Source organism: Eriocheir sinensis, unplaced genomic scaffold (genome assembly GCF_024679095.1).
Source record: "Eriocheir sinensis breed Jianghai 21 unplaced genomic scaffold, ASM2467909v1 Scaffold54, whole genome shotgun sequence".
NCBI classification, from domain to species: Eukaryota; Metazoa; Arthropoda; class Malacostraca; order Decapoda; family Varunidae; genus Eriocheir; species Eriocheir sinensis.
The window spans coordinates 219,415-231,532 of NW_026111876.1; the positions used below are offsets into that span (position 1 = coordinate 219,415).

Below are 12,118 nucleotides of genomic sequence, written 5' to 3' on the forward strand. Positions count from 1 at the left end.
AAGAAAAGATGAAGAGACAAGGGAAAAGAAAAAAAGGAGCCGCTAGAACGCGTCGACTCGGTTTGTTTACGTTTTGCCGCGGGGAGTTGCACGTGTGGGCGGCGTTCAAAAAGATTTACGTTTATTTCACGTTCCTGACCTCGCCCGCCTTTAAAAGTAAGTAGGCCTATGGGAGAGACCTTGGGGCATCGGTAAGCTTATAGTAGGGCGGTCTAGTGGAGCGGTAGGCCTATAAATATGGGTGCTAGGTGAAGGTAAGGTAAAATTTTCTACGTTACTCTCTTCCTTCTCCTCCTCCTCCTCCTCTTCCTCTCTCTTCCCTCTTCCTGCAGACCTTAAATTTGAGTGTAAGGTCAAGTTTAGGGCTTATGCTATAGCTGCTACTACTACTATAGGTGCGCGTCGCCTCAGAGCTCATCTTTGTCACATCCTGCGTTGTAACAGGGCGGGCGTGACATCGGAGTTACCACAGTGTGCCTTCCCCAGGTCCTCGTTGCTCCAGGGCGTAGCTCCGTTACCCTGGGGGGCCTATGGGGGTGCGGGGTACAGGCACCCATCGCTCCGGGACACCTTGCCTCAGTGCTCATCTCTGTCAAATTAAAGACTCAAGAGGTAAGCTTGTGACAGGTGAAGTTTGGGGTCTAGAGCATAGCTACTCATTGCCTTGGTGCTCATCACTGTCACATTGGGTTACCACAGTGTGTTCCTTACCCAGGGGTCCTGAGGTACACCTATGAACCCCAGGAAGGATGAACAGCTCAATACTAAGTTACATGAAGAGAGAAGGAAGGAAGTGAAAAAAAGGATTAATATATAAACAGATGATTGAAACAGCATTCAATTAATAAGACTGACTCTGCAAAATATTTAGGAAAGCGTGCACAACCACCTCTGGCCAAGTTAATACTTACAACATGGATTATTTTTAGTCCCTGAATGCAGTGCATTAACAAGGGACTTCCTAGAAATAGAAGGGGGTTGAGAGGGAGCAAAGTCCCCCTGTTTGCTAGGTTACGTAAAGTAAGGCTTGGTTAGTTTAAATATACTGGGCAGGCAGCGAGGGGTGGCGGGAGTACACAGTGCAGGGCGGGGGTGGCCCACTACGCGGGCCGGTGTTGTGAAAAATGCCTCCTGCAGAAATGGGTGGCTGTGGTGTCCACCATGCATGGGGCAATACACAGCAGGAAAACATTAATATGCCTGGTTTTGTTCTGGTTTGTCCACTTTTTTCCTCAATAAGCTTGGGTGTGATTCTAGAGATTTTGGATAAGTAAGTCACTGGCGTCCAACGCTCACTGGGGGAACACACACACAGCGGCAAAAAACATTAATTTGCCTGGTTTTGTTCTGGTTTGTCCACTTGTGATCTTGATGAGCGCTGAGTATAATCAGTAAGCAAGTTGAACCTCTCTGTCAGCTATATAGAGGCAGTGGGAGGTGACGGGTGTACAACAGGGATTGAAAAGTCAATCAAATAGTGATATCTGGAAATGAATACTATCTCCATAATAAACAGCATCATATTTTGTCCAGAAATAAGCAGTCAGCATCTCAAAATTAGTAGGCGACCCTCTCGTGAATAATCCCACCTGAGGTTTTGTGCCCCGGGAGGCCTGGAATGCCTGTAAATATGAGTTGATGGTGGCAGGAATGCATATTCCTGAAGTCTGTACGGGTATGTTCCGCCTACTCTTGAACAGGGCAGGATAGATAAGTTTTTTTTTTTTTTTTTTTTTTTTTTTTACATCTCCGCCTGTAACTCCGGTAGGCTTTCTTCAGGGGCCTGGATGGTGGTCGGCCCAAGGCTGTCATGGCGCAGGCAATTTTTATAGTGGCACCAGTTATGCTTGGCTCATGCTGCCCCCTTGAACTCATTCTTGAATCACTGGGCGGTTTCTTCTAGAGTCTGGATTGATGGGTGGTCTTCTGGACAGCATGTGGGTAGTCTGTGGCCACTTGGCGGTTAGGTTATGTAAGGTTTGGTAGGAAGTATTACAGGGAACGTTGAGCGGGAATCACAATGAAAGTATTTTCCAGAATGGCCCGTGGTTAGTTTTCAAGTTACAGCCGAGTGTCTTCACTCAGGAACCACATACCTGCAGAGACTTCAGGAATATGCGGCCCGGCGGTGTGTTTAGGCAGGAAGGCAAGGCAGACAGACTGGTTACATTGATAGCACTGTGTCTCCTGATGCAGGCAATGCTATTTTGTTCCTGGTGGCTCCCCTGTCTCTCTGTTGGCACCTTTTGTTCTTGCTTACACTAAATATAAAGTAATAAAGAAGAAAGAAAAGCAAATGTTGTAAATGTATAATTTAGTTCTGCCGCCTCAAAATATCACCATGATGTGAGAAGGCACACAAAACTAACTTAATAAAGTAATGGTAAATAAATGACGTAATAATTGATAAATATATAACTGCTAATGAGTTAAATCTTAGTTATGTCATAAGTGCCATGCCAATTATTATTATTATTATCATCATCATCATTATTATTATTATTATTATTATTATTATTATTATTATTATTATCATTATCATTATTATTATTATATTATTATTATTATTATTATTATTATTATTATTATTATTATTATTATCATTATTATTGTTATCATTATTATTATCATTATTATCATCATTATTGAAGGAAGGAATATAAGGTTCTAGTCTTTGGTAATTGTTGCTGCTACTACTCCTACTACTGCTGTTACTAACTAACCTAAAGTAACCTTGATAGTTTTGTTTTCTCCCTTGAAACAGTGATTGACCCAAAATAATCATAAAGAAAAAAGGAAAAAGAAAAGTCAGTCCAGGTATATAAATGTGTAGCATAGTTCAGCCACCTCAGAAAGCCACAACAAAACCAACCTAACCTAACCTGGATAGTTTCGTTCTCTCTCTCTCCTGAAACTGAGAAGTTGTGCGTCAGTAAAACAGCCTTGCAAGCCTCCCTGCCTCATGTAACTGCCATGATGGGAAGGTTCACAAAACTAACGTAACCTTACCTAGATACATTTTCTCTCTCTGTCTCTTTAAACTCAGAATCTTGGTGTCAGTAACACAGCTTTCCTGCCTCCTGTAACTCATAACACTGCCATGGTGGGAAGGTTCACAAAACTAACTTGACCCAACCTGGATACTTTTTCTCTCTCTCTTTAAACTCAGAATCTTGGCATCAGTAACACAGCTTTCCTGCCTCCTGTAACTCATAACACTGCCATGGTGGGAAGGTTCACAAAACTAATGTTACCTAACCTGGATAAGTTTTGTTTTCCTTCTCTCTGGAAAATAAACAATTGAAATACCTAAACAGAAATAAAGAAAGATGGCAGTGTGACCCTTCTGGTGTACCATGAACCTATAGGAAAGTATTATCATTATAACTCTGTGCCCTGTGTCCCCAGCTGTGTGAAGAAGCTGAGCAGCGTCTCCCTGGCCTGGGCGTGGAGTGAGCTGGTCCCCTCATCACCAGCACCATAGATCATAGACCAGGGGATGAGGTGCTCCTGGCCCTCCACCACCACCTGGGTGCCGGCACACCCTCCTGGGTGGACCAGAGGATGTCCACTGTGTTGGTGAGTGGCCTGACCCTTGCATCTCTCTGGGTCATTGTAGTGCTCCAAACTTGCTCTATTTCTGTGGCCTGACCCTTGCATCTCTCTGGGTCATCGTGGGTCATTTCAATTTCAATTGCATATTTTTTCTTCATTGTTCTATTGTTCTCTCTCTCTCTCTCTCTCTCTCTCTCTCTCTCTCTCTCTCTCTCTCTCTCTCTCTCTCTCTCTCTCTCTCTCTCTCTCTCTCTCTCTCTCTCTCTCTCTCTCTCTCTCTCTCTCTCTCTCTCTCTCTCTCTCTCTCTCTCTCTCTCTCTCTCTCTCTCTCTCTTTTTTCCCCTTAAAAACAAGCTTGACCAACACTTCCTTCACCTCAGTATCACTAAAGTAGAAATGCAAAGTCTTGGTGCCATTTGATTAATATAATTTCACTCAGGGCAGGTTTAAGGGCAGACCGCCCAGTGTGGACCATAAGGTGTGTGTGGTTTGAATATCTGTGTAAATCTCTCTCTCCCTGAGATCAGCAGCAGCAGCAGGCAAGGTCAAGGAGGGCAAGGTCAAGGACTTCTGCCAAAATGTGTGACCCCAGCATGCAGTAAACTGTGATAAGGAACAATGTTTTGCCCTGTGTGTGTGTGTGTGTGTGTGTGTGTGTGTGTGTGTGTGTGTGTGTGCAATATGCCTACAAGTTACCTATTGTCAATTTTTTAGGTCACTCTACACTCCTATCAAGGCTGTGCTGTACAGGCTCAGTGATGACTTAGACACACGTCAATTATCTTCCCTCAGGCTCAGAGGCACTGACAGGTACGCCAACACACTTTGTATATCTTAGGAAGCAGGCTCACCATTCCTTGTATACATAATATTACTAGTATTATTATGCTACTACTACTACTAATAATAATATTGCTGGTTTTGTTACAGGAGATATACTATTACAGTTAGCCTTATAACTTCCTGGACCTCTACTTATTTCACTATATTAACTGCTTTTTACATTGCTTAACTTATTTTCTGCTCTCTCTGCTGTTCCCAGGCCACTCTTATGCTGCTGCTACTCAGTGGGATTCTGTTTACAATTCTAATTCTCTGGTTCTGTGTGTTGTGTGTGTCCTTGTATAGAGTCTCCTGAGGTAATTTGAGTCTCCCTTCACTTGCCCTCAGTAACCTTACACTCTGCCATAACCTCTGATACTCGTCAATGGGATTCTGTTTTCAATTCTTATTCTCTGGTTCTGTGTGTTGTGTGTGTCCTTGTATAGAGTTTCCTAAGGTTACTTGAGTCTCCCTTCACTTGCCCTCAGTAACCTTACACTCTGCAATAACCTCTACTACTACTACTACTACTACCACCACCACTCCGCAGGCTTCTACAGTGGTAGGGCTGAAGCGACACATCCTGGCGGGGGGCACCTTTGACAGCCCAGGGCACACCTCCGCCCCTGCCAGCAACCTCATCACCCGACTGCTAGTTCAGGACCCAGTGCAGTGGTCCAACCCAGAAGAGATTGCTGCCACGAGTACCTGGCTAGTGCCCCCCCCCGTATGTACTAGCCCTGACCTTCAGCGACGACCCCGACCCCATGGAGGTAAGTTTAGGGGAGGGAAGGGGAGGGGAGGAATGGAAAGGAAAGGGAAGGGAAGGAAGCATTTGTGTGTGTGTATTTACCTAGTTTACCTAAAGTTGTGATTTACAGGAACGGAGCTGTGCTGGTGCTGTCCTGCCTTTCCAACTACTTCCATCTAATGTGGCCATAAATGCGCTTATTGACTTAAGCGCCTATCACACTGGGCACTTTTTCCTCCGACCTCCGACAAATCGGCGGTACCGCCTACCTCCAGCACTTTTTCCGCCGACTGTCGGAGCAAATTTGCAGCCCGTACCATTCGGGAAAAAGTCGAAGGAAGGCGGAAGAAACTACCGAGTCAAATGACATCCTGTAAACATTACTGAAAAAAATAAACTATTTGCCATGGTTAATGTATTTATTGCACATTTTGGAGTGACATATGGAACATAAATAGACAGTATTACAAACAAAACACAACTTTATGGTGTAAGAACATAGGCTTTCAGTTGACTTCGCGGGGAACCAAACAATAACAAACTCACATGGCTCTCTCTCCTTGCAAGCCACTGCCGTCTCCACGCCCGTTTCTTCTTCTTGTCTTGAAGATGAAATCGCTCGTATAGCAGTGCTGCGACGACAATATTACTCGAGTTGGAGGGCAGTAGCTGGAACAGGTTGGCCATTGCTGCTGGAGCTGGAGGTAGGATGTAAACAAGCGAGTGTGCTAGCAGGTGTCGGCGGTACCGCCTGAAATCGGAGGTCGGAGGTAGGAGGTCGGAGGAAAAAGTGCCCAGTGTGATAGGCGCTTTAGCCTGCACCACTTCCCTTTCCAGCCCATTCCAGACCCCCACACATCTCTGCGGGAAGCTGTTCTTCTTGATGTCTCTTCTACAAATTCCTTTTCTCAACAGTTTTCCATTGCCTCTTAAGTTTCTCTCTTCTCTTACCAAGAGGTCATCTCTATCCGATTTCTCTACACCATTCATCACCCTATACACTGCTATTAAATCTCCTCTTTCTCTTCTACTTTCCAATGTAGGGAGGTTCAGCCTCAGCAATCTTTCTTCATAAGGCAGGCCGCTCAGACTAGGTGCCATTTTTGTTGTCGCTCTCTGTATCCTCTCCAGTTTTCTAATGTGTTTCTTAAGTGATGGCAACCAAGCCACTGATGCATATTCTAGTCTATGGTGTATCAAGGTCACAGTTAATTTCCTTGCCATGTCCTCACCAAGGTATGTGAACGCTGCTCTGATGTTCCTCAGCAGGTTGTATGTCTCAGCTGATATTCTATTCACGTCTCTCTGGAGACAAGTTCTCTGTGATCATCATTCCAAGGTCTTTTTCTTCTGTCTTCTTGTCTAACTTATCCTTACCCAACTTATAATGTCCCTCTACTCGCATTCCACTCTTTCCAAATTCAATAACACTGCACTTTTTGGTATTAGATTCCATTTCCCACTTCCTGCTCCGCCCCCACACTGTGTCAGGTCTCTCTGGAGCAGCAAGCAGTCGTCCTCTTTTTCCACTCTTCTCATTATCTTAGCGTCATCGGCAAACAGACTCATATAACTATCCACTTCTATCATATCATTAACATGTACTGCAAACATAATTGGGGCCAACACAGAGCCTTGCGGAACTCCACTCATGACATTTTTACAATTTGATTTCCTGTCTGTAATAGTTGTTCTCATCATCCTGTTCTTCAGAAAATCCTCCATCCACTTTAGAAGTCCTCCTCCTAATTTACCCACCGTCTCCAGCTTCCACATCAACCTGCTATGCGGCACCTTGTCAAAGGCCTTTTTCAAGTCCAGGTAGACAGCGTCAGCCCATCCATCTCTCTCCTGCACATCTGTCACCCTTGAATAGAAACACACCAAGTTTGTCAGGCATGATCTTCCTTTCCTAAATCAGAACTGTCTTTCTGTGATGATTTCATTTTCCTCTAGTTGCTTCGTCCATTTCCTTTTCACAGTTCTTTTGCATATTTTTGACACTACGCTCGTAAGGGAAGCTGGTCGATAATTAAGTGGGTCGTCTCTTCTTCCGCTCCTGCAGATGGGGACTATGTCAGCTTTTTTCCAGTCCAGAGGGACTACACCCTCAGCCAATGATCTCTTTATAACTTTGTGTATTTTGTCCGCCAATTGATTCCTACACGCCTTCAGCACCCAGTTGGAAACACTGTCAAGACCCTGTGACTTCCTCACACCTAGATTCTCCATTTCACTAGTTATCTCCTGCACTGTGATTTCTATGTCACACAGGCAGGGCTCTCTTGGGCCTAGCCCAGATGGGACGTCAAACTCGCTTTCTCTTGTGAATACTTCTTGAAAGCTTTTGTTCATTTCTTCCGCCATCTCCAACTCGTCCTCATACACCTCGCCATTAACTTTCAATTTTGTTATTTCCTCACGCTGTTTTAGTTTCCCGTTTATAAATCTGTAAAATAGCCTCGGTTGGTCTGTGCATTTGTCTGTTATATCCCTTTCAAAATTCAATGTTTCCTCTCTGCATATTATAATATAGTAATTTCTTTCTTGTTCATATAGTTCCCAGACATTCTGGCACTTCACTCTGCTCCACCTTCTCCAGGCCTCCTCTTTCTTTCTCCTTGCTTCTTTGCATCTCATGTTGAGCCCGTCCTTCTTTTTCCTGCAATTCTCTTTCACTTTTGGCACATACTTCTTAACCCCTTCATTGCAAACCTCTAATAATATATTCCATTTTTCTTCCACTCTGCTTGCTTCTTGGAATCTGGACCAGTCTGTGCTTTCAAAATATTTCCCCAGTTCAGTGTAGTTAGTTTTGCCAAAATTATACCTTCCAATTCTGTGTCTTTTCTTCCTTGCTTCTCCTCTTTCTTGTTTTATCTCAAACTGAATCACCACATGATCACTTTCCAATTGATAAGTTATAGTCAATGTTTTCAATCACATTTACTTCATTTGTGAAGACTAAGTCCAGGCTGGATGGCTCATCCTGTCCACTATACCTTGTGAAATCTGATGCCCACCGGGTCACTATATTCTCCATCATCAGCTTCAGTAACACATTACCCCGTGCTTCCCCTTGTTGTCCAGTCTTCCCAGCTTACTTCTTTACAATCAAAGTCTCCCATAATCGTTAATTTGTTGCACGCTTTCATCATGTTGTTCAAACAGATTCTAGTAACTCCTAGCATGTTGTTATAGTCCTCCACTGACCATGATGATGTCTTAGGCAGCACATACACAACTACATGTGTGTGTGTGTGTGTGTGTGTGTGTGTGTGTGTGTGTGTGTACTATATATATAAACTTCCTCACTCTCTCTTTCTCTCTCTCTCCAGGGGCCTTCGTGGTGCAGTGGTTAGCACACTTGGTTCACAACTGAAAGAGCCCAGGTTCGATTCCCGGGCGGAGTGGAAACATTTGGGCGGCTTTTCCGATACCCTACGCCCCTGTCCACCCAGCAGTGAATGGGTACCAGGTATTAATCGGGGGTTGTGTCCTGTCTCCTGGAATATGTTCCCTACTATAATTCCTTCCCTTCCTGTCTCTCTCCGGCATATGACCACAGATGTTGCGCCCAATAAACAAAACTTTCCAACTTTCTTCTCTCTCTCTCTCTCTCTCTCTCTCTCTCTCTCTCTCTCCTGCAAACATAATTGGGGCCAACACAGAGCCTTGCAGAACTCCACTCATGACATTTTTCCAACTTGATTTCCTGTCTCTAATAGTTGTTCTCATCATTGTGTTCTTCAGAAAATCTTCCATCCACTTTAGAAGACCACCTCCTAATTTACCCACTGTCTCCAGCTTCCACATCAACCTGCTATGTGGCACCTTGTCAAAGGCCTTTTTCAAGTCCAGGTAGACAGCGTCAGGCCATCCATCTCTCTCCTGCACAACATCTATCCTCTCCTAAATCGGAACTGTCTTTCTGTGATGATTTCATTTTCCTGTAGGTGCTTCGTCCATTTCCTTTTCACAATTCTTTCTCATATTTTTGACACTATGCTTGTAAGGGAAGCTGGTCGATAATTAAGTGGGTCGTCTCTTCTTCCGCTCTTATAGATGGGGACTGTCAGCTTTTTTCCAGTCCTGAGGGACTACACCCTCAGCCAATGATCTCTTTATAACTTTGTGTATTTTGTCCGCCAATTGATTCCTACACGCCTTCAGCACCCAGTTGGAAACACTGTCAAGACCCTGTGACTTCCTCACATCTAGATTCTCCATTTCACTAGTTATCTCCTGCACTGTGATTTCTATGTCACACAGGCAGGGCCCTCTTGGGCCTATTCCAGTTGGTACGTCAAACTCACTCTCTCTTGTGAATACTTCTTGAAAGCTTTTGTTCATTTCTTCCGCCATCTCCAACTCGTCCTCATACACCTCGCCATTAACTTTCAATTTTGTTATTTCCTCACGCTGTTTTAGTTTCCCGTTTATAAATCTGTAAAATAGCTTCGGTTGGTCTGTGCATTTGTCTATTATATCCCTATTGAAAATCAATCTTTCCTCTCTGCATATTCTAATATACTCATTTCTTTCTTGCTTATTAGGGATGTACCAATACCAAAATTTTGACCGATACCGATACCCCAATATTTGACCGATACCGATACCGATACCTGTGCATTATTTTTTTTATACAACAATTCCAGCAGCTAAAAGGCAATACCAAATGTTAAGAAAAAAAAAAAAATACTCGTTTTTTCCACCATAGAAGGGAAGAAAAAAAAGTAACCAGTGGTGGCCTGAAAAAAGGTGTTCATAGATCCGTAGCCAAACGTGCCGACCACTGCACCACGGAAACGCATATTAACCCTATACAGCGCGGCGAGGCAGCAGTGCATGGTTAACCCAAGTGTTAAAACCCACCCCCATTTTCGACAAGGGGCGAGGGAGGAGGCGCCTCGTGAGGTCTAGTTGACTCAGCAGGGTTAGCTTTACCTTAATTGCCGTACATTTAGGCGGCCCTGGCAGCATGCCCCGTTGCGGGGCGACCGTCTCACTGACTGAGGCAGCCAAATGAGGCGAGTGGAGGGGCTGCGCCAATCCCGTGCCGAAGCTACTAAATCTGTATTGTATGCGTCCGCGGTACCAAAGGCTATACTGTATACTAAGTATTATATATTTGTATTCAAAGTAATATGAATATTATCGTTTAGAGTGCTGAAAATTAAATCGCGTGAAATTCCAAACTATGTAGTATCATGATACTAGATAATTACACTTTTCTAATATTCTTTCAACAATTTAGAAAACCCAATTTCTCTTGAACAAAATTATTTGCAACGACTGACATGCGACGTACAAAACTCCTTCAAGTATCGGTAGTATCGGCAGAAAATCAGCCGATACCGATACCGATACTCTTAACATGTGCCGATACCACCGATACCGATACCGATACATAGGTACATCCCTATTGCTTATATAGTTCCCAGACATTCTGCCGCTTCACTCTGCTCCACCTTCGCCATGCTTCCTCTTTCTTTCTCCTTGCTTCTTTGCATCTCATGTTGAACCCGTCCTTCTTTCCCCTGCAACTCTCCTTCACTTTTGGCACATACTTCTTGACTCCTTCATTGTAAATCTCTAATATATTCCAGTCTGTGGTTTCAAAATATTTCCCCAGTTCAGAGTAGGTAGTTTTGCCAAAATTATAACTTCCAATTCTGTGTCTTTCCTTCCTTGCTTCTCCTCTTTCTTGTTTTATCTCAAACTGAATCACCACATGATCACTTTTTCTAATTGGTAAGTTATAGTCAATGTTTTCAATCACATTTACTTCATTTGTGAAAACTAAGTCCAGGCTAGATAGCTCATCCTGTCCACTATACCTTGTGAAATCTGATGCCCACCGGGTCACTGTATTCTCCATCATCAGCTTCAGTAACACATTACCCCGTGCTTCCCCTTGTTGTCCAGTCTTCCCAGCTTACTTCTTTACAATTAAAGTCTCCCATAATCGTTAATTTGTTGCACGCTTTCATCATGTTGTCCAAACAGATTCTAGTATCTCCTAGCATGTTATAGTCCTCCACTGACCATGATGAGGTCTTAGGCGGCACATACACAACTACATATATGTGTGTGTGTGTGTGTGTGTGTGTGTGTGTGTGTTTACTATATATATAAACTTCCTCACTCTCTCTTTCTCTCTCTCTCCAGGGGCCTTCGTGGTGCACTGGTTAGCACATTCGGTTCACAACTGAGAGAGCCTGGGTTCGATTCCCGGGCGGAATGGAAACATTTGGGCGGCTTTTCCGATACCCTACGCCCCTGTCCACCCAGCAGTGAATGGGTACCAGGTATTAATCGGGGGTTGTGTCCTGTCTCCTGGAATATGTTCCCTACTATAATTCCTTCTCTTCCTGTCTCTCTCCGGCATATGACCACAGATGTTGCGCCCAATAAACAAAACTTTCCAACTCTCTCTCTCTCTCTCTCTCTCTCTCTCTCTCTCTCTCTCTCTCTCTCTCTCTCTCTCTCGCTCTCACACACACACACACACACACATCTTCCCTTCCCTTCCTTTCCCTTCCCATCCATTTCCTTCCCCTTCCTTCCCTTTTCTCCTCTTCCCTTCCCTCCCCACACATTCCCCCTCCCCACATAATCTCTTCCCTTCCCTACCTCCCCCTACACCCTCTAACCCCCCTCTCCCCAGAACAAGGTCTTGAAAATCCTCCCTTCCCTTCCATTCCCTCCCCTTCCCTCCCTTCCCTTCCTCCTCCCCCTCTTCCCCTCCCCCCTACACCCCCTAACATCCCCTCTGCCGTACAAAGGCAGAAAGCATTAACTCCAAAATCCTTGTTTTGAGAAAATCGACGGTAAAGATTTGAGCTCACAATTTTTTTACTATAATTTTGTAGAGCTATAGATTTTCACATGTACCCTTGATTCATGGTACTAGCTTTCTGATAATCTTTAGTAGACAGCCAAATTTGTTGTCCAAAGTACACCAACTACTACTCTGTGTGGAGGTAA

At 44.1% G+C, this 12,118-nt stretch overlaps 1 long non-coding RNA gene across 1 annotated transcript; it reads left to right on the forward strand.

Moving 5' to 3' along the window:
• Nucleotides 1-12: 12 nt before the first annotated feature.
• On the forward strand, nt 13-5,537 carry LOC126993007 (uncharacterized). The gene is made up of 6 exons (XR_007747245.1): nt 13-156; nt 487-612; nt 3,409-3,579; nt 4,270-4,365; nt 4,928-5,150; nt 5,259-5,537. It is a non-coding gene; the product is annotated as an uncharacterized LOC126993007 (long non-coding RNA).
• Nucleotides 5,538-12,118: the final 6,581 nt, after the last annotated feature.